This window comes from Oncorhynchus masou, unplaced genomic scaffold (assembly GCF_036934945.1).
Source record: "Oncorhynchus masou masou isolate Uvic2021 unplaced genomic scaffold, UVic_Omas_1.1 unplaced_scaffold_2454, whole genome shotgun sequence".
Lineage (NCBI taxonomy): Eukaryota > Metazoa > Chordata > Actinopteri > Salmoniformes > Salmonidae > Oncorhynchus > Oncorhynchus masou.
The window spans coordinates 42,706-65,914 of record NW_027008907.1 but is presented as its reverse complement, the minus strand read 5'-3'; the positions used below and the strand labels follow the sequence as shown (position 1 = coordinate 65,914).

The 23,209-nt window shown below is 49.0% G+C and overlaps 1 pseudogene; it reads left to right on the top strand.

Annotated features, from left to right (window-relative positions):
- The first annotated feature begins 1,069 nt into the window (after positions 1-1,069).
- LOC135533564 (late secretory pathway protein AVL9 homolog) lies at positions 1,070-22,290 on the top strand (annotated as a pseudogene).
- Positions 22,291-23,209: the final 919 nt, after the last annotated feature.

Sequence of the window (23,209 nt, the reverse complement as noted above, 5' to 3'; positions counted from 1 at the left end):
AGTCGACTCTTCACTGTTGATGTTGAGACTGGACAGAAGGAACTCTGCCTAGAAGGCCAGCATCCCGGAGTCGACTCTTCACTGTTGACGTTGAGACTGGACAGAGGAACTCTGCCTAGAAGGCCAGCATCCCGGAGTCGACTCTTCACTGTTGACGTTGAGACTGGACAGAGGAACTCTGCCTAGAAGGCCAGCATCCCGGAGTCGCCTCTTCACTGTTGACGTTGAGACTGGTGTTTTGCGGGTACTATTTAATGAAGCTGCCAGTTGAGGACTTGTGAGGCGTCTGTTTCTCAAACTAGACACTCTAATGTACTTCCACGCACTCCCGCATGTTGACTCTACACTCCCTTGTGTTGTCCTGACTCTACACTTCCTCGTGTTGTCCTGACTCTACACTCCCTCCCTCGCGTTGTCCTGACTCTCACACTCCCGCGTTGTCCTGACTCTACACTCCTCCCTCGCGTTGTCCTGACTCTACACTCCCGCGTTGTCCTGCCTCTACACTCCCTCCCTCGCGTTGTCTGGCTCTGCACTCCCCGCGTTGGCCTTATCCACTCCCCTCCTGAACCTTCTGTCTGCTCACGCTGTCCTGACTCTGCTACTCATTGTCCTGACTCTACACTCCTCCCTGTTGTCCTGACTCCCCTCCCCGCGCTGTCCTGACTCCCGCCCCGTGTTGATGCAAACTCTACCTCCACTCCTGCAGCTGCCCTGACTCCCTACACTCCCGCCGTTGTCTGACTCTACACTCCCTCGTGTTGTCCTGACTGTGTGATCTCATATTTTCGCTGTCTTATTTTAAGCCCTAGAAGTAAAACAGAAGATTAAACAACACTATTCTGGAATAAAGACACTTGCTTTCTCGTTGAGTCATTTTAGCTACTCCCAGGCCTATGCTGAGCCAATCTGTTCCATGAGTAAGATGGATAGCTTTGTAACTGTGTGTAGGTTAGTAGGATGGATCGTGGGTGCTGGTTTCTGGGTGCTGGTTTCTGGGTGCTGGTTTCTGGGTGCTGGTTTCTGGTGCTGTATCTCGTGCCGACATCTGCAGTCTCTCCTTCCCCAGGTGGAATACTCCTACCCCCCCTCATCCCTGAGGAGGGCCATGACAGCAACAACTGCCTGAGGAGTGGAAGTACCTGCCTTTCCTTGCCCTGCCTGACGGAGCACAAACTACCAAGAAGGTACATAAACACCCTGACCCCTTAACCCTGACCTTAACCCTGCCTGACGGAGCACACACTACCAAGAAGGTACATAAACACCCTGGACCCTAACCCTGACCCTTAACCTGCCTGACGGAGCACACAACTACCAAGAAGGTACATAAACACCCTGACCCCTGACCTTTACCCTGACCCTTAACCCTGCGTGACAGAGCACACAACTACCAAGAAGGTACATAAACACCCTGACCTTTACCCTGACCCTTAACCCTGCCTGACGGAGCACACAACTACTTCGAAGGTATATAACACCCTGACCCTGACCCTTAACCCTGCCTGACGGAGCACACAACTACCAAGAAGGTACATAAACACCCTGACCTTTACCCTGACCCTTAACCCTGCCTGACAGAGCACACAACTATCAAGAAGGTACATAAACAGCCTGACCCCCTGACCTTTTTCCTGCCTGACAGAGCACACAACTACCAAGAAGGTACATAAACACCCTGACCCTGACCTTTACCCTGACCCTTAACCCTGCCTGACAGAGCACACAACTACAAAGAAGGTACATAAACACCCTGACCCCCTGACCTTTACCCTGACCCTTAACCCTGCAATATTAGTAAAAATGATTAGTTTAACTGCACTCCGGTATGTGTAGAAGCAGATTTGAAATCATCTCTGTACTGTACAAATCCTCACCTAGTCCATGTTTTACACTGTAGACCCTGTAGTGTTGTCTGGGAGTGATTCACTGGCTGCTTGTTGGCCGGCTGTATAAACCTCACCGATGCAGTACATTCTGATTAGGGAGTGATTCACTGGCTGCTAGTTGGCCGGCTGTATAAACCTCACCGACGCAGTACATTCTGATTAGGGAGTGATTCACTGGCTGCTAGTTGGCCGGCTGTATAAACCTCACCGACGCAGTACATTCTGATTAGGGAGTGATTCACTGGCTGCTTGTTGGCCGGCTGTATAAACCTCACCGATGCAGTACATTCTGATTAGGGAGTGATTCACTGCAGTGCAGTCGGGCTACAGGAGCAACGGCAACATGAGACAGACTCATGCATGGGATGACACAGTTCACTGAGTAGGGCAGTGCATCGTGCTGAGGAGAGGAAGCCAGACCACAGCTGTGTGGCTCTTCATATGTCCTTGGCTGTGCTGTTGTTATGGTCCAGGTGTTACATGCTGCTTGCTGACGCTAAAGGCTCAGGGTCAGTGAGCCGCGAGTAACGCCATGGACCAGAGCTAGCTGTACTGTGCCGCCGGGCCCAGTCTGTCTGCCCCGACCTGTTTCTGGCCTTGTTGCTGACAGAGGCGGCTCCTTGGTTGCAGTCACGGCTCCTTGGTTACAGTCACGGAGACGCTCCTTGCTGCGGTCACGGCTCCTTGCGTGGTCACGGCTCCTTGGTTGCGGTCACGGCTCCTTGGTTGCGGTCACGGCTCCTTGGTTGCGGTCACGGCTCCTTGCTGCGGGCCGGCTCCTTAGTTGCGGGCACGGCTCCTTGGTTGCGGTCACGGCTCCTTGGTTGCGGTCACGGCTCCTTGGTTGCGGTCACGGCTCCTTGGTTGCGGTCACGGCTCCTTGGTTGCGGTCACGGCTCCTTGGTTGCGGTCACGGCTCCTTGGTTGCGGTCACGGCTCCTTGGTTGCGGTCACGGCTCCTTGGTTGCAGTCACGGCTCCTTGGTTGTAGTCACGGCTCCTTGGTTGTAGTCACGGAGACGGCTCCTTGGTTGCAGTCACGGCTCCTTGGTTGTAGTCACGGCTCCTTGGTTGTAGTCACGGCTCCTTGGTTGTAGTCACGGCTCCTTGGTTGCAGTCACGGAGACGGCTCCTTGGTTGTAGTCACGGAGACGGCTCCTTGGTTGTAGTCTGTGTCCCTGACTGTAGCTCTGAGAGTGGAGGATGCCTTAGCAACATTGGGGGAAAAAAACACTCCGTCTCTTACCGTCGTCATGGCAACTGGCCTCCTGATCCAAGTGCCGAACCCCAGATTCTCTGATCGAGTTGACTGACATTTCCACAGATCCTCGTGATCCATTACAGATGGAGTCTTGTGCCTTTCTAATGTTATCATCTTCCCCCTCTGTTGTTGTTGGAATTCGTACCAAAACATCCCGACTCCTCCATCACACCAACAGCAGCGTTGCAGTAGCCTTATGTAGCCTTATGTAGCCGTAATAATAACTGCCACTGTGTGATTTTTTTATGGAGGATGTGATTTTCTTTATGGAGGATGTGATTTTTTTATGGAGGATGTGATTTTTTTTATGGATGTGATTTTTTTATGGAGGATGTGATTTTTTTATGGAGGATGTGATTTTTTTATGGATGTGATTTTTTTATGGAGGATGTGATTTTTTATGGAGGATGTGATTTTTTTTATGGATGTGATTTTTTATGGAGGATGTGATTTTTTTTATGGAGGATGTGATTTTTTTGACAGTTATAATTTGCCGGTCTGTAAGGCTAACGATGTTTTGGTGCTGATTACAACAACAGAGGGAAGATTAACAAGGTGATTTTCAGTCGTCTTTTGGGTCGCTACAAACAACAGATTCTCACTTCTTAATGTGTAATTAATTTGCGAGTGCTGAAATTGCTGTTGCTGTTTTTTTTTTGGGCTAATTAACTAAAGACCACGTTACGACAAATCTCAGATCAGAGAGAGTTGTAGAACTGTCTTATCTGGAGCGACTTACAGGCAGTGCATTCATGTACGTTTCGTAGGTGAAAACAACCGCATGTTATTGCAGGTGGCCCATTCCTGGAAAATAGTAACTAATGATGTGATTTGTTGTTTTGTTTCTCAGACACTGTGTTCTTCCACCTCCCTCCTCTCGCTGGAGCAGATGTGAAGTGTATGTACGGAGTCTCCTGCTATCGCCAAATAGAAGCTAAGGTTGGTTCCCCTCATGTCTCTACCAGCTGGTCGACAGAGTAGAGTCTCTCTACCAGCTGGTCGACAGAGTAGAGTCTCTCTACCAGCTGGTCGACAGAGTAGAGTCTCTCTCTACCAGCTGGTCGACAGAGTAGAGTCTCTACCAGCTGGTCGACAGAGTAGAGTCTCTCTCTACCAGCTGGTCGACAGAGTAGAGTCTCTCTCTACCAGCTGGTCGACAGAGTAGAGTCTCTCTCACCAGCTGGTCGACAGAGTAGAGTCTCTCTCTCTACCAGCTGGTCGACAGAGTAGAGTCTCTCTACCAGCCGGTCGACAGAGTAGAGTCTCTCTCTACCAGCCGGTCGACAGAGTAGAGTCTCTCTACCAGCCGGTCGACAGAGTAGAGTCTCTACCAGCCGGTCGACAGAGTAGAGTCTCTCTCTACCAGCCGGTCGACAGAGTAGAGTCTCTCTCTACCAGCCGGTCGACAGAGTAGAGTCTCTACCAGCTGGTCGACAGAGTAGAGTCTCTCTACCAGCTGGTCGACAGAGTAGAGTCTCTCTACCAGCTGGTCGACAGAGTAGAGTCTCTCTCTACCAGCTGGTCGACAGAGTAGAGTCTCTACCAGCTGGTCGACAGAGTAGAGTCTCTCTCTACCAGCTGGTCGACAGAGTAGAGTCTCTACCAGCTGGTCGACAGAGTAGAGTCTTCCTCTACCAGCTGGTCGACAGAGTAGAGTCTCTCTCTACCAGCTGGTCGACAGAGTAGAGTCTCTCTCTACCAGCTGGTCGACAGAGTAGAGTCTCTCTCTGCCAGCTGGTCGACAGAGTAGAGTCCTCTCTGCCAGCTGGTCGACAGAGTAGAGTCTCTCTCTACCAGCTGGTCTACAGAGTAGAGTCTCGACCCATTTCATGTTTCCTGACACGTCAGTGTTTGTTGTTTTCTTTTTCAGTCCCTGAAGGTCCGTCTGGCTGACGTCACCAGGGAGACGGTCCAGAAGAGTGTGTGTGTCCTCAGTCAAGTGGTGTGTGTGTGTGTCCTCAGTCAAGTGGTGTGTGTCTGTGTGTGTGTGTCCTCAGTCAAGTGGTGTGTGTGTGTCCTCAGTCAAGTGGTGTGTGTGTGTCCTCAGTCAAGTGGTGTGTGTGGGTCCTCAGTCAAGTGGTGTGTGTGTGTGTGTGTGTCTGTGTGTGTGTCCTCAGTCAAGTGGTGAGTGTGTGTGTGTGTCTGTGTGTGTGTCCTCAGTCGAGTGGTGTGTGTCCTGATGTGACAAAGAGGGAGAGAGGGGTGGGGATCGCTCTATGAAAAGTAACACTGTGACCCCTGGGTCAGTGGACAGCCTCCTCTCTGTCCATAGGCCCCCAGCCCTCTATGACCCCTGGGTCAGTGGACAGCCTCCTCTCTGTCCGTAGGCCCCCGGCCCTCCATGACCCCTGGGTCAGTGGACAGCCTCATCTCTGTTCGTAGGCCCCCGGCCCTCCATGACCCCTGGGTCAGTGGACAGCCTCCTCTCTGTCCGTACGCCCCCGATGACCCCTGGGTCAGTGGACAGCCTCCTCTCTGTCCGTACGCCCCGATGACCCCTGGGTCAGTGGACAGCCTCTCTCTGTCCGCACGCCCCCGATGACCCCTGGGTCAGTGGACAGCCTCCTCTGTCCGCAGCCCCGATGACCCCTGGGTCCAGTGGACAGCCTCCCCTCTCTGTCCGCCCGCACGCCCCCGATGACCCCTGGGTCAGTGGACAGCCTCCTCTCTGTCCGTACGCCCCCGATGACCCCTGGGTCAGTGGACAGCCTCCTCTCTGTCCGTACGCCCCCGATGACCCCTGGGTCAGTGGACAGCATCCTCTCTGTCCGTACGTTTCCGATGACCCCTGGGTCAGTGGACAACCTCCCCTCTCTGTCCGTACGCCCCGATGACCCCTGGGTCAGAGGACAACCTTAATCAAAATCAAAATTAAATATAGCTCTTTTTTATATTATTTTTATTTTTTTCAAATGAGCCAGTGAAGTTGCACATTGGTGAAATCAGCCATTATTCAGTTTGAATTGTAGACGACTGGTGACAACCCTTCACTTGGTCAATGATGTCCTTCTTCCCCAGCCTCTGTACGGTCTCCTCCAAGCTAAACTGCAGCTCATCACACACGCCTACTTTGAGGAGAAAGACTTCTCACAGATTTCGATATTGAAGGTGAGTGTTTCCAGTCAGCTCTCTTTCACGGTCAGATGTTTAGTCCCCAAGTCTTTAATCCCTTTTATTCTGTGATGTGTGACCTCACGCGTTTGTGGAACATTGAACTCAGAACCTTGTCTTTACCCTCCTCTCTCTCTCCCCAACTTTCTCTCTCGACCCTCCTCTCTCTCTTTCCCCTCCTCTCTCTCTCTCTCTCCCTCTTTCTCTCTCTACCCCTCCTCTCTTTCTACCCCTCCTCTCTTTCTACCCCTCCTCTCTCTCCCCCTCCTCTCTTAATACCCCTCCTCTTTCTCTCTCTCCCCTCTCTTTCTACCCCTCTTTCTCTCTCTCCCCCTCTTTCTCTCTCTACCCCTCTTTCTCTCTCTCCCCCTCTTTCTCTCTCTCCCCTCTTTCTCTCTCTCCCCCCTCTTTCTCTCTCTCCCTCTTTCTCTCTCTCCCCCTCTTTCTCTCTCTCCCCCTCCTCTCTCTCTCTACCCCTCCTCTCTCTCTCTACCCCTCCTCTCTCTCTCTACCCCTCCTCTCTCTCTCTACCCCTCCTCTCTCTCTCTACCTCTCCTCTCTCTCTCTACCCCTCCTCTCTCTCTCTACCTGTCCTCTCTCTCTCTACCTCTCCTCTCTCTCTCTACCTCTCCTCTCTCTCTCTACCGCTCCTCTCTCTCTCTTTCTCTCCATCTGTAGGAGTTGTATGAACACATGAACAGCTCCCTGAGAGGGACAGCTCTAGAGGGATCCCAAGTGTTCCTGGGTAAAACTGTTCTGCTATTCTCCCTGGCTTCAAATGGCACCCCATTCACTTCATAGTGCCCTGCTATAGGCCCTTCATAGTGCCCTGCTGTAGACCCTTCATAGTGCCCTGCTGTAGACCCTTCATAGTGCCCTGCTATAGACCCTTCATAGTGCCCTGCTGTAGACCCTTCATAGTGCCCTGCTATAGACCCTTCATAGTGCCCTGCTATAGGCCCTTCATAGTGCCCTGCTATAGACCCTTCATAGTGCCCTGCTATAGACCCTTCATAGTGCCCTGCTATAGGCCCTTCATAGTGCCCTGCTATAGACCCTTCATAGTGCCCTGCTGTAGACCCTTCATAGTGCCCTGCTATAGACCCTTCATAGTGCCCTGCTATAGGCCCTTCATAGTGCCCTGCTATAGACCCTTCATAGTGCCCTGCTGTAGACCCTTCATAGTGCCCTGCTATAGGCCCTTCATAGTGCCCTGCTATAGGCCCTTCATAGTGCCCTGCTATAGACCCTTCATAGTGCCCTGCTGTAGACCCTTCATAGTGCCCTGCTGTAGACCCTTCATAGTGCCCTGCTATAGACCCTTCATAGTGCCCTGCTATAGGCCCTTCATAGTGCCCTGCTATAGACCCTTCATAGTGCCCTGCTATAGACCCTGCTTTAGGCCCTGCTTTAGGCTTTAGGCCCTGCTTTAGGCCCTGCTTTAGGCTTTAGGCCCTGCTTTAGGCTTTAGGCCCTGCTTTAGGCTTTAGGCCCTGCTTTAGGCTTTAGGCCCTGCTTTAGGCCCTGCTTTAGGCTTTAGGCCCTGCTTTAGGCTTTAGGCCCTGCTTTAGGCCCTGCTTTAGGCTTTAGGCCCTGCTTTAGGCCCTGTTTCAGGCTTTTTGGCCCTGCTTTAGGCTTTAGACCCTGTTTTAGGCCCTGTTTTAGGCTTTAGGCCCTGTTTTAGTCCCTGTTTTAGGCTTTAGACCCTGTTTTAGGCCCTGTTTTAGGCCCTGCTTTAGGCTTTAGGCCCTGTTTTAGGACCTGCATTAGGCTTTAGGACCTGCGTTAGGCCCTGCTTTAGGCTTTAGGCCCTGCTTTAGGCTTTAGGCCCTGCTTTAGGCCCTGCTTTAGGCTTTAGGCCCTGCTTTAGGCCCTGCTTTAGGCCCTGCTTTTGGCCCTGCTTTAGGCTTTAGGACCTGCTTTAGGACCTGCGTTAGGCCCTGCTTTCGGCCCTACTTTAGGCTTTAGACCCTGTTTTAGGCCCTGTTTTAGGCCCTGCTTTAGGCTTTAGGCCCTGTTTTAGGCCCTGCTTTAGGCTTTAGATCCTGTTTTAGGCCCTGCTTTAGACCTGCGTTAGGCCCTGCTTTAGGCTTTAGGCCCTGCTTTAGGCTTTAGGCCCTGAGTTAGGCCCTGCGTTAGGCCCTGCTTTAGGCTTTAGGCCCTGCTTTAGGCTTTAGGCCCTGCTTTAGGCTTTAGGACCTGCGTTAGGCCCTGCTTTAGGCTTTAGGCCCTGCTTTAGGCTTTAGGCCCTGCTTTAGGCTTTAGGACCTGCGTTAGGCCCTGCTTTAGGCTTTAGGCCCTGCTTTAGGCTTTAGGACCTGCGTTAGGCCCTGCTTTAGGCCCTGCTTTAGGCTTTAGGCCCTGCTTTAGGCGTTAGGCCCTGCTTTAGGCCCTGAGTTAGGCCCTGCGTTAGGCCCTGCTTTAGGCTTTAGGCCCTGCTTTAGGCTTTAGGACCTGCGTTAGGCCCTGCTTTATGCCCTGCTTTAGGCTTTAGGCCCTGCTTTAGGCTTTAGGCCCTGCTTTAGGCGTTAGGCCCTGCTTTAGGACCTGCATTAGGCTTTAGGACCTGAGTTAGGACCTGCGTTAGGCCCTGCTTTAGGCTTTAGGCCCTGCTTTAGGCCCTGCGTGAGGCTGTAGGCCCTGCTTTAGGCCCTGCTTTAGGCTTTAGGCCCTGCTTTAGGCCCTGCGTGAGGCTGTAGGCCCTGCTTTAGGCCCTGCGTGAGGCTGTAGGCCCTGCTTTAGGCTTTAGGCCCTGCATTAGGCTGTAGGCCCTGCATTAGGCTGTAGGCCCTGCTTTAGGCCCTGTGTTAGGCTTTAGGCCCTGCTTTAGGCCCTGCATTAGGCTGTAGGCCCTGCTTTAGGCCCTGTGTTAGGCTTTAGGCCCTGCTTTAGGCCCTGCGTTAGGCTTTAGGCCCTGCTTTAGGCTTTAGGCCCTGCATTAGGCTTTAGGCCCTGCATTAGGCTGTAGGCCCTGCTTTAGGCCCTGCATTAGGCTGTAGGCCCTGCTTTAGGCCCTGTGTTAGGCTTTAGGCCCTGCTTTAGGCCCTGCGTTAGGCTTTAGGCCCTGCTTTAGGCTTTAGGCCCTGCATTAGGCTGTAGGCCCTGCATTAGGCTGTAGGCCCTGCTTTAGGCTTTAGGCCCTGCTTTAGGCCCTACGTTAGGCTATAGGCCCTGCGTTAGGCTATAGGCCCTGGTCATCTGTGGGGTGATCAGGTGTCAATTGTCGTAGCCTCTAAACATGTCCTAGATTAGCTGCAGAAAAATGTCTGTCACGTGTGACAATTGAGCCACTTGTTATGGTGATAAACCCAGCTTACAGAAACAGGCTGCATCTTTACAAGGGGGGGGTCTTCTCTCATGAGCTCAGCTGGCATCCAAAATGTCTCCCTATTTCCTATGTAGGGCCCATGGAGCTCTGGTCGAAAGTATTACCCTCTATAGGGAATGGGGGTGTAATTTGGGACACATATTCACACGTGTGATAGAAATGTCCTCCTTGAGGCAAATTTCACATTCTTCACATTCTCTCCCGACAGGTATGTCACCAAGAGATTTAATACTGCACTTTCGACACAAGGTACATTTTATGTGTTTTGAGGCAAGCAGATGACTTGTAAAGGTTTAAGTTGAGTCCCAAATGGCACCCTATTCCCTTATATAGTGCACTACTGTTGACCAGTAGTAGCCTGAAGAACTGTAGCCCAGAGAACTGTAGCCCAGAGAACTGTAGCCCAGAGAACCGTAGCCCAGAGACCTGTAGCCCAGAGACCTGTAGCCCAGAGAACCGTAGCCCAGAGAACCGTAGCCCAGAGAACCGTAGCCCAGAGAACCGTAGCCCAGAGAACCGTAGCCCAGAGAACCGTAGCCCAGAGAACCGTAGCCCAGAGAACCGTAGCCCAGAGAACTGTAGCCCAGAGAACTGTAGCCCAGAGAACCGTAGCCCGACGAGCGGTAGCCCAGGTCCCTGTGGGATCTGGTCTTAAAGTAGTGCACTATAAACGGAGTAGGGTGCCATTTGGGAAATCCCCCTGGAAACACCTGCCAAAGATTGTAGTTTAATTAATTGTTGTGCTTTAATTAACATGCTTCCTTAACTCTCCCCTTCTCTCTCTCTCTACTTCTCTACCACCCCCCTCCCCAGGTTCTGATCCTCTTCAAACTGATTCTGCTGGAGAAGAAGGTGAAAACGTGATTTAGCACCGACAGCATATCACAACCCAATGACATGTACCACACACAGTGACCTCACAGCAAGAGAGCATGTCGTCAGTCATCGTTTCTACCCCAAGAGGGACAGAACGAACATAAAACACCTCCAGGGAACTTATCTCCCCATGGATGACTGTGTGTATGTCCCCCCCCCTCTCTCAGGTCCTGTTCTACGTGTCTCCAGTCAACAGGCTAGTGGGAGCTCTGATGACCGTACTGTCTCTGTTCCCAGGTGAGAGGAGTCCACCAGTCACTGTGCGTCTCAAATGATACCCTATTCCCTATATACAGTAGTTTTTAAACATTTATTTTATTTAACCAGGCAAGTCAGTTAAGAACAAATTCTTATTTACAATGACGGCCTACCGGGTAACAGTGGGTTAACTGCCTTGTTCAGGGACAGAACAACATGTTTACCTTGTCAGCTCGGGGATTCGATCCAGCAACCTTTCAGTTACTGGTCCAACGATCTGACCACGAGGCTACCTGCCACCTCTACACTCTAACCACTAGGCTACCTGCCGCCTCTACACTCTAACCACTAGGCTACCTGCCTCCTCTACACTCTAACCACTAGGCTACCTGCCACCTCTACACTCTAACCACTAGGCTACCTGCCTCCTCTACACTCTAACCACTAGGCTACCTGCCACCTCTACACTCTAACCACTAGGCTACCTGCCACCTCTACACTCTAACCACTAGGCTACCTGCCACCTCTACACTCTAACCACTAGGCTACCCTGCCACCTCTACACTCTAACCACTAGGCTACCCTGCCACCTCTACACTCTAACCACTAGGCTACCCTGCCACCTCTACACTCTAACCACTAGGCTACCTGCCACCTCTACACTCTAACCACTAGGCTACCTGCCACCTCTACACTCTAACCACTAGGCTACCTGCCACCTCTACACTCTAACCACTAGGCTACCTGCCGCCTCTACACTCTAACCACTAGGCTACCTGCCGCCTCTACACTCTAACCACTAGGCTACCCTGCCACCTCTACACTCTAACCACTAGGCTACCTGCCACCTCTACACTCTAACCACTAGGCTACCTGCCACCTCTACACTCTAACCACTAGGCTACCTGCCACCTCTACACTCTAACCACTAGGCTACCTGCCGCCCCTACACTCTAACCACTAGGCTACCTGCCACCTCTACACTCTAACCACTAGGCTACCTGCCACCTCTACACTCTAACCACTAGGCTACCTGCCGCCTCTACACTCTAACCACTAGTCTACCTGCCTCCTCTACACTCTAACCACTAGGCTACCTGCCGCCTCTACACTCTAACCACTAGGCTACCTGCCGCCTCTACACTCTAACCACTAGTCTACCTGCCACCTCTACACTCTAACCACCGTGCATTACTTTTGACCAGATCCCTATGATATAGTGAATATTGTATTAGGATTAATATTGGTGAGTATGGGTGATTTGTGGCGAGTGTGGGTGATTTGTGGCGAGTGTGGGTGATTTGTGGCGAGTGTGGGTGATTTGTGGCGAGTGTGGGTGATTTGTGGCAAGTGTGGGTGATTTGTGGCGAGTGTGGGTGATTTGTGGCGAGTGTGGGTGATTTTTGGCGAGTGTGGGTGATTTTTGGCGAGTGTGGGTGATTTGTGGCGAGTGTGGGTGATTTGTGGCGAGTGTGGGTGATATTGTACGTATGGGTGATATTTGGTACACATGTTGTTGGATTCTTCTTCCCCCATACTGAAGGTCAAAGGTGATGTTGAGTCCTATAGGTCAGGATATCATGTATGCTGTGTTTCTTCCTCAAGGTATGATAGAGCACGGCCTGGCTGACTCCTCCCACTACCGGCCGAAGAGCAGCGTCTCCGAGGATATCACACTCGGAGACTGTGTGTCTGGAGCAGAGGACCTGGTCTCTGTTTCCGTCACTGACATCACCAACGCCACCGTGGAGCTAATGGGGGAGGAGGGCTTCGGAGACACCACCTCCACAGTGAAGGCTTCACAGAGGACATCGTCTTCCCCAGAGACCTCCACTAGGGAGAACACCCAGCTGAAGCCCCCCTCCCGGACTTCCCCAGAGACCTCCACTAGGGAGAACACCCAGCTGAAGCCCCCCTCCCGGACTTCCCTAGACTCCTCGGAGAGCGACTGGGAGACACTGGATCCCAGTGTTTTGGAGGAAGGGACTAGAGACTCTGAGACGGGGGGTTCAGGGGGTCTGGAGACGGGTATCCCCATCACGGTGCAGCCCCGGGGCCCGTCGGCAGGGCCAGGAGGCCAGGGAGCTGTCTCTCAGAGCTTGGTGTCTGGACTGGAAGAGGACCAATATGGCCTGCCACTCGCCATCTTCACCAAGGTACCCAGCTCAACCCAGATCCTTTCAGCGTATATTTAGAAAGATCTTTATCGGCGTCTGTAGAGCTCTCTCACCGTCGACCAATCAACTAGCAGTGTTTCTAATCCACAGAGACCTTGACCTGCTTTTTAAATTATTCACCTACATGTTGCCAAGGCAACAGCCAACTGATCGAGCGTTCCTCTTTAGTTACAGCCTGGATCGTTCCTCTTTAGTTACAGGGTGGGGGTGGATCGTTCCTCTTTAGTTACAGGGTGGGGGTGGATCGTTCCTCTTTAGTTACAGGGTGGATCGCTCCTCTTAGTTACAGGGTGGGGGTGGATCGCTCCTCTTTAGTTACAGCCTGGATCGTTCCTCTTTAGTTACAGGGTGGGGGTGGATCGTGCCTCTAGTTACAGGGTGGGGGTGGATCGTGCCTCTAGTTACAGGGTGGGGTGGATCGTGCCTCTAGTTACAGGGTGGGGGTGGATCGTTCCTCTTTAGTTACAGGGTGGATCGTTCCTCTTTAGTTACAGGGTGGGGGTGGATCGTTTCTCTTAGTTACAGGGTGGATCGTTCCTCTTAGTTACGGGTGGATCGTTCCTCTTTAGTTACAGGGTGGATCGTCCTCTTTAGTTACAGGGTGGATCGTTCCTCTTTAGTTACAGGGTGGGGGTGGATCGTTCCTCTTCGTTACAGGGTGGGGGTGGATCGCTCCTCTTTAGTTACAGGGTGGATCGTTCCTCTTTAGTTACAGGGTGGATCGCTCCTCTTTAGTTACAGGTGGATCGTTCCTCTTTAGTTACAGGGTGGATCGTTCCTCTTTAGTTACAGGGTGGATCGTCCCTCTTTAGTTACAGGGTGGATCGTTCCTCTTTAGTTACAGGGTGGATCGTTCCTCTTAGTTACAGGGTGGGGGTGGATCGTTCCTCTTTAGTTACAGGGTGGATCGTTCCTCTTTAGTTACAGGGTGGATCGTTCCTCTTTAGTTACAGGGTGGATCGCTCCTCTTAGTTACAGGGTGGGGTGGATCGTTTCTCTTTAGTTACAGGGTGGGGTGGATCGTTCCTCTTTAGTTACAGGGTGGATCGTTCCTCTTTAGTTACAGGGTGGGGGTGGATCGTTCCTCTTTAGTTACAGGGTGGATCGTTCCTCTTCGTTACAGGGTGGGGGTGGATCGTTCCTCTTTAGTTACAGGGTGGATCGTTCCTCTTTAGTTACAGGGTGGGGGTGGATCGTTCCTCTTTCGTTACAGGGTGGGGGTGGATCGTTCCTCTTTAGTTACAGGGTGAATCGTTCCTCTTTAGTTACAGTGTGGATCGTTCCTCTTTAGTTACAGGGTGGATCGTTCCTCTTTAGTTACAGGGTGGATCGCTCCTCTTTAGTTACAGGGTGGATCGTTCCTCTTTAGTTACAGGGTGGATCGCTCCTCTTTAGTTACAGGGTGGATCGTTCCTCTTTAGTTACAGGGTGGATCGTTCCTCTTTAGTTACAGGGTGGATCGTTCCTCTTTAGTTACAGGGTGGATCGTTCCTCTTTAGTTACAGGGTGGATCGTTCCTCTTTAGTTACAGGGTGGATCGTTCCTCTTTAGTTACAGGGTGGGGGTGGATCGTTCCTCTTTAGTTACAGGGTGGATCATTCCTCTTTAGTTACGGGGTGGATCGTTCCTCTTTAGTTACGGGGTGGATCGTTCCTCTTTAGTTACAGGGTGGGGGGTGGATCGTTTCTCTTTAGTTACAGGGTGGATCGTTCCTCTTTAGTTACGGGGTGGATCGTTCCTCTTTAGTTACAGGGTGGATCGTCCTCTTTAGTTACAGGGTGGATCGTTCCTCTTTAGTTACAGGGTGGGGGTGGATCGTTCCTCTTTCGTTACAGGGTGGGGGTGGATCGTTCCTCTTTAGTTACAGGGTGGATCGTTCCTCTTTAGTTACAGGGAGGGGGTGGATCGTTCCTCTTTAGTTACAGGGTGGATCGTTCCTCTTTAGTTACAGGGTGGATCGTCTTCTTTAGTTACAGGGTGGATCGTTCCTCTTTAGTTACAGGGTGGATCGTTCCTCTTTAGTTACAGGGTGGATCGTTCCTCTTTAGTTACAGGGTGGATCGTTCCTCTTTAGTTACAGGGTGGATCGTTCCTCTTTAGTTACAGGGTGGATCGTTCCTCTTAGTTACAGGGTGGATCGTTCCTCTTTAGTTACAGGGTGGATCGTTCTTCTTTAGTTACAGGGTGGATCGTTCCTCTTTAGTTACAGGGTGGATCGTTCCTCTTAGTTACAGGGTGGATCGTTCCTCTTAGTTACAGGGTGGATCGTTCCTCTTTAGTTACAGGGTGGATCGTTCCTCTTTAGTTACAGGGTGGATCGTCCTCTTTAGTTACAGGGTGGATCGTCCTCTTTAGTTACAGGGTGGATCGTTCCTCTTTAGTTACAGGGTGGGGGTGGATCGTTCCTCTTTAGTTACAGGGTGGGGGTTGATCTTTGAGCCATCATAGAAAAACATCCGATATCTAGATTTATTCTCTGATATCTAGATTTGTAGTAAACTCCACCATAAATGTCAGTTGGTCAGGTATTTGCGTTTTCAAAGCGCCCACACATGGGTGTGGTGACGAGTGGGTGAGAAGAGTTTTTCCAGTACTACAAGGACACACACACACACACACACACACACACACACACACACATACGAGCTCTGCTTTTCCAGTACTACAAACACACACACACACACACACACACACACACATACGAGCTCTGCTTTTCCAGTACTACAAGGACACACACACACACACACACACATACGAGCTCTGCTTTTCCAGTACTACAAACACACACACACACACACACACACATGCGAGCTCTGCTTTTCCAGTACTACAAGGACACACACACACACACACACATACGAGCTCTGCTTTTCCAGTACTACAAACACACACACACACACACACACGCGAGCTCTGCTTTTCCAGTACTACAAGGACACACACACACACACACACACACACACACACACACACACACACACACACACACACACACACACACGAGCTCTGCTTTTCCAGTACTACAAGGACACACACACACACACACACACACACACGAGCTCTGCTTTTCCAGTACTACAAGGACACACACACACACACACACACACACACACACGAGCTCTGCTTTTCCAGTACTACAAGGACACACACACACACACACACACATACACATACACATGTGAGCTCTGCTTTTCCAGTACTACAAGGACACACACACACACACACACACACATACACATACACATGTGAGCTCTGCTTTTCCAGTACTACAAGGACACACACACACACACACACACACACACACACACACACACACATGCGAGCTCTGCTGTTCCAGTCCTCCTGCAGGGAAACAGTCAGTTTAATCACCAGAGGGTTGCATAACACCATGGTAAACATTGACCCATTACAAACAACATATAATGATGTTACTGTAACTCCGCTGTTGAGTGTGTCCTCTCTCTGACTAGATCTACACACACACACACACACACACACACATACATTAGTGACCTTTAACCTGTATGTGTGTCGCTGCCAGGGTTACCTGTGCCTGCCCTACATGGCCTTGCAGCAGCACCACCTGCTGTCTGATGTCACGGTGCGCGGCTTTGTTGCCGGGCAACCAACATCCTCTTCCGTCAGCAGAGGCACCTGAGCGACGCAATCGTTGACGTGAGTCTTCCCTCTCCATCTCTTCTTGCTCTCCTTCTCTTCTCGCTCTCCTTCTCTTCTCGCTCTCCTTCTCTTCTCGCTCTCCTTCTCTTCTCGCTCTCCTTCTCTTCTCGCTCTCCTTCTCTTCTCGCTCTCCTTCTCTTCTCGCTCTCCTTCTTCGCTCTCCTTCTCTTCTCGCTCTCCTTCTCTTCTCGCTCTCCTTCTCTTCTCGCTCTCCATCTCTTCTCGCTCTCCTTCTCTTCTCGCTCTCCTTCTCTTCTCGCTCTCCTTCTCTTCTCGCTCTCCTTCTCTCCATCTCTTCTCTCTCGCTCTCCTTCTCTCCATCTCTTCTCTCTCGCTCTCCTTCTCTCCATCTCTTCTCTCTCGCTCTCCTTCTCTCCATCTCTTCTCTCTCTCCTTCTCTCTCTCTCTCCTTCTCTTCTCTCTCTCTCCTTCTCTACATCTATTCTCTCTCTCCCTGAAGCTGTTAGGGTGCTATTTTGGATGATTTTCGTTATTTTAAAAAATGGCGGCGTTACCGGCTGGATCCCTTATGTATGTATTCAAACAATCTATCACTCTCCTTATCTCTCCATCTTTCCTCTTTCCAGCAGCCTTGATACCACTGCTGGCTTGCCTCTGAAGCTAAGCAGGGTTGTTCCTGGTCAGTCCCTGGATGGGAGACCAGATACTGCTGGAAGTGGTGTTGGAGGGCCAGTAGGAGGCACTCTTTCCACTGGTCTAAAGAAATATATACCCCAATGCCCCAGGGCAGTGATTGGGGACATTGCCCTGTGTATGGTGCCGTCTTTCAGATGGGACGTTAAACGGGTGTGCTGACTCGCTGTGGTCTCTAAAGATCCCACAGCACTTGTCGTAAGAGTAGGGGTGTTAACCCCAGTGTCCTGGCTATATTCCCGATCTGGCTCTCATAATGTCACCTAATCATCCCAATCTTCCAATTGGCTCATTCATCTCCTCTCCCCTGTAACTACTCCCCAGGTTGTTGTTGTAAATTAAAATGTTTTTTCAGTCAATTTACCTGGTAAAATAGATACAATTAAATCTCTCCATCTCGCTCCATATATTCTCTCTCCATCTCTTCTCTCAATCTATTGGCATGGGAAACATATGTTTAGACTGTGGTATTTCACCCAGTAGATAAGGGAGTTGAAAACAAATTCAATTTTGATCAAATTCTTTGTGGATCTGTGTAATCTGAGGGAAATATGTGTCTCTAATATGGTCATACATTGGGCAGGAGGTTAGGAAGTGCAGCTCAGTTTCCACCTCATTTTGTGGGCAGTGTGCACGTAGCCTGTCTTCTCTTGAGAGCCATGTCTGCCTACGGCGGCCTTTCTCAATAGCAAGGCTATGTTCACTGAGTCTATACATAGTCAAAGCTTTCCTTAAGTTTGGGTCAGTCACAGTGGTCAGGTATTCTGCCACTGTGTCCTCTCTGTTTAGGGCCATGTAGCATTCTAGTTTGCTCTGTTTTTGGTTCATTCTTTCCAGTGTGTTAAATAGCATTCTAGTTTGCTCTGTTTCTTTGTTAACTACTTGACATAATTATGTTTTAGTTTACTCATGATTTGGTTGGGTCTAATTGTGCTGCTGTCCTGGGGCTCTGTGGGGTCTAATTGTGCTGCTGTCCTGGGGCTCTGTGGGGTCTAATTGTGCTGCTGTCCTGGGGCTCTGTGGGGTCTAATTGTGCTGCTGTCCTGGGGCTCTGTGGGGTCTAATTGTGCTGCTGTCCTGGGGCTCTAATTGTGTTTCTGTCCTTGGACTTTGTGGTGTCTGCTTTTGTTTGTGAACAGAGTCCCAGGACCAGCTTGCTTAGGGGACTCTTCTCCAGGTTCATCTCTCTGTAGGTGATGGCTTTGTTATGGAAGGTTTGGGAATCGCTTCCTTTTAGGTGGTTGTAGAATTGAGTTGCTCTTTTCTGGATTTCGATAATTAGCGGGTATCGGCCTAATTCTGCTCTGCATGCATTATTTGGTGTTTTACAGTGAACATGGAGGATATTTTTGCAGAATTCTGCATGCAGTCTCTCAATTTGGTGTTTGTCCGATTTTGTGAATTCTTGGTTGGTGACCCCAGACCTCACAACCATAAAGGGCAATGGGTTCTATGACTGATTCAAGTATTTTTAGCAAGATCCTAATTGGGATGTCAAATTCTATGTTCCTTTTGATGGTATAGAAGGCCCTTCTTGCCTTGTCTCTCAGATTGTTCACAGCTTTGTGGAAGTTACCTGTGGCGCTGATGTTTAGGCCAAGGTATGTATAGGTTTTTGTGTGCTCTTGGGCAACGATCATCAGTAGACATTTGACTTCAGATTCTAGTAGGGTGAGACCGGGTGCTGCAGACTTTTCTAGTGCCCGTGCCAATTCATTGATATACATGTTGAAGAGAGTGGAGCTTAAGCTGCATCCCTGTCTCACCCCACAGCTCTGAGGAAAATAAATCTGAGTTTTTTTGCCAGTTTTAACCTCACATTTGTTGTTTGTGTACATGGATTTTACAATGTTGCATGTTTTACCCCCAACACCACTTTACATCAATTTATATAGCAGACCCTCATGCCAAATTGAGTCAAAGAATTTTTGGAAATCAACAAAGCATGAGAAGACTTTGCTTTTGGTTTGTTTGTCAATTAGGGTGTGCAGGGTGAATACATGGTCTGTTGTACGGTAATTTGGTAAAATGCCAATTTAACATTTGCTCAGTACATTGTTTTCACTGAGGAAATGTACGAGTCTGCTGTTAATGATAATGCAGAGGATTTTCCCAAGGTTGCTGTTGATGCATATTCCACAGTAGTTATTGGGGTCAAATTTGTCTCTACTTTTATGGATCAGAGTGATCAGCCCTTGGTTCCAAATATTGGGGAAGATGCCAGAGCTAAGGATGATGTTAAAGAGTTTTAGTATAGCCAATTGGAATTTGTTGTCTGTATATTTGATCATTTCATTGAGGATACCATCAACACCACAGGCCTTTTTGGGTTGGAGGGTTTTTATTTTGTCCTGTAATTCATTCAAGGTAATTGGAGAATACAGTGGTTTCTGGTCGTCTTTAATAGTTGATTCTAAGATTTGTATTTGATCATGTATATGTTTTGCTATTTGTTCTTTGTTATAGAGCCAAAAAGATTGGAGAAGTGGTTTACCCATACATCTCCATTTTGGATAGATCATTCTTCATGTTGTTGTTTGTTTAGTGTTTTCCAATTTTCCCAGAAGTGGTTAGAGCCTATGGATTCTTCAATTCCATCTCTCTCCATCTCTTCTTTCTCCTGGGTCCTGTTGGCCCGAAATGCGCATTATTCTAAGGGTGTGTCCCAAATGGCACCCTATTCCCTACACAGTGCACTACTTTTGACCAGAGTTACAGATGTTATCATATCCTGGATGTGTTTAACTCTCCCATGTGAAATCTGATTTGACCTGTATCATGAGTTATTGTGTGTGTCTCTCCGTCCATCCCACTAGGTGGAGGAAGCTAAGCTCCAGATTGGGGACCCTGAGTTGAGGAAGCTGCTAGGCCTGACCACCGCTGACCTGCGTTTTGCTGACTACCTGGTCAAACACGTGACAGAGAACCGTGAGGACGTGTTTCTGGATGGGACCGGCTGGGAGGGAGGGGACGAGTGGATCAGGGCCCAGTTTGGACTCTACATACACTCCCTCCTATCCTCTACCTTACTAGAAGGTATTGATGATACACTCTACCTTACTAGAAGGTATTGATGATACACTCTACCTTAATAGAAGGTATTGATGATACACTCTACCTTACTAGAAGGTATTGATGATACCGTCTACCTTACTAGAAGGTATTGATGATACACTCTACCTTACTAGAAGGTATTGATGATACACTCTACCTTACTAGAAGGTATTGATGATACACTCTACCTTACTAGAAGGTATTGATGATACACTCTACCTTACTAGAAGGTATTGATGATACACTCTACCTTACTAGAAGGTATTGATGATACACTCTACCTTAATAGAAGGTATTGATGATACACTCTACCTTACTAGAAGGTATTGATGATACACTCTACCTTACTAGAAGGTATTGATGATACACTCTACCTTACTAGAAGGTATTGATGATACACTCTACCTTACTAGAAGGTATTGATGATACACTCTACCTTAATAGAAGGTATTGATGATACACTCTACCTTACTAGAAGGTATTGATGATACCCTCTAGAAGGTATTGATGATACCTTACTACTAGAAGGTATTGATGATACACTCTACCTTACTAGAAGGTATTGATGATACACCTCTAGAAGGTATTGATGATACCTTACTTAGAAGGTATTGATGATACACTCTACCTTACTAGAAGGTATTGATGATACACTCTACCTTACTAGAAGGTATTGATGATACACTCTACCTTACTAGAAGGTATTGATGATACACTCTACCTTACTAGAAGGTATTGATGATACACTCTACCTTACTAGAAGGTATTGATGATACACTCTACCTTACTAGAAGGTATTGATGATACACTCTACCTTACTAGAAGGTATTGATGATACACTCTACCTTACTAGAAGGTATTGATGATACACTCTACCTACTAGAAGGTATTGATGATACACTCTACCTTACTAGAAGGTATTGATGATACACTCTACCTTACTAGAAGGTATTGATGATACACTCTACCTTACTAGAAGGTATTGATGATACCGTCTACCTTACTAGAAGGTATTGATGATACCGTTACTAGAAGGTATTGATGATACCTTACTAGAAGGTATTGATTTTTGCAGGTCCATCAGTAGTCATCTTCTATCCAACCATCATTTATATCCATTTTCAACCATCACCAGCAACTTGATTACTAAACTTTCCCCTCAATCAAGTCTATAGATTCATGTCTGATTAGCACAGAGAAAATCATTTGTTTTCAGAGGATTTCACAACAAAAGGCTAAATGTTTGTTTGCTGTCTCTCTCTCTCTGTCTGTCTCTCTTTCTCTCTCTCTCTGTCTCTTTCTCTGTCTCTTTCTGTCTCTCTTTCTCTCTCTGTCTCTCTTTCTCTGTCTCTCTCTTTCTGTCTCTTTCTGCCTCTCTCTTTCTCTCCCTTTCTCTCTCTGTCTCTCTTTCTGTCTCTCTCTTCTGTCTCTCTTCTTTCTGTCTCTGTCTCTCTGTCTGTCTCTTTCTGTCTGTCTCTCTCTTTCTGTCTCTCTCTGTCTCTCTGTCTGTATGTCTGTCTCTGTCTGTCTGTCTGTATGTCTGTCTCTTTCTTTTCTGTCTCTCGGTCTCTGTCTCTCGGTCTCTGTCTCTCTGTCTGTCCAGATAATGAGAAGTTGCTTAGCGGACTGGGGCGCTCCTTCATCTCAGCCTGGAGGATCACACACAACTACAGAGTGTGGTTCATCAACAAGCACCCAGCCATGGCCGAGATCACCCCAGGGTAAGAGAGACATTCTGAGGGTGGTAGAGTTTCTGAGGGTGGTAGAGTTTCTGAGGGTGGTAGAGTTTCTGAGGGTGGTAGAGTTTCTGAGGGTGGTAGAGTTTCTGAGGGTGGTAGAGTTTCTGAGGGTGGTAGAGTTTCTGAGGGTGGTAGAGTTTCTGAGGGTGGTAGAGGCTCTAAGGGTGGTAGCTTGGTGTTGGATTGGTCATCTTTAGTGTCTTCTAAATGTAACATATCTAGATGTTTGACTTGGATAAATAACCTGTGTTATTCCCTCCTTTCTCAGTCATCCATTCCAAGGACAGTACAGTGCTGCTGATCTGAAACTAAGATTCTCACAGTGAGTACTTCAGTCCAACTAAGATTCTCACAGTGAGTACTTCAGTCCAATTAAGATTCTCACAGTGAGTACTGCAGTCCAACTAAGATTCTCACAGTGAGTACTGCAGTCCAACTAAGATTCTCACAGTGAGTACTTCAGTCTAATTAAGATTCTCACAGTGAGTACTTCAATCCAATTAAGATTCTCACAGTGAGTACTTCAGTCTAATTAAGATTCTCACAGTGAGTACTTCAGTCCAACTAAGATTCTCACAGTGAGTACTTCAGTCCAACTAAGATTCTCACAGTGAGTACTTCAGTCCAACTAAGATTCTCACAGTGAGTACTTCAGTCCAACTAAGATTCTCACAGTGAGTACTTCAGTCTCACTAAGATTCTCACAGTGAGTACTTCAGTATTCTTTGACACTGTTCTACATATCTGTACTATAGCCTATATCACACAATGTAATCATTGAAATGACAATCTCACAAAAACATGCAGATGTCTGCCTCCCAGTGGTGAAGTTTGATAGTGTTTCTATGCCAGGTGTAATGTGGCATAACAAGGCCTTTCGCTGCTTCTCATGTCGCTGCTTCTCATGTCGCTGCTTCTCATGTCGCTGCTTCTCATGTGGCTGCTTCTCATGTGGCTGCTTCTCATGTGGCTGCTTCTCATGTGGCTGCTTCTCATGTGGCTGCTTCTCATGTCGCTGCTTCTGGCTGCTTCTCATGTCGCTTGCTTCTCATGTCGCTGCTTCTCATGTCGCTGCTTCTCTTCTCATGTCACCGCTGCTTCTCATGTGGCTGCTTCTCATGTGACTGCTTCTCATGTCACTGCTTCTCATGTGGCTGCTTCTGTGGCTTCTCATGTGGCTGCTTCTCATGTGGCTGCTTCTCATGTGGCTGCTTCTCATGGCTGCTTCTCATGTGGCTGCTTCCT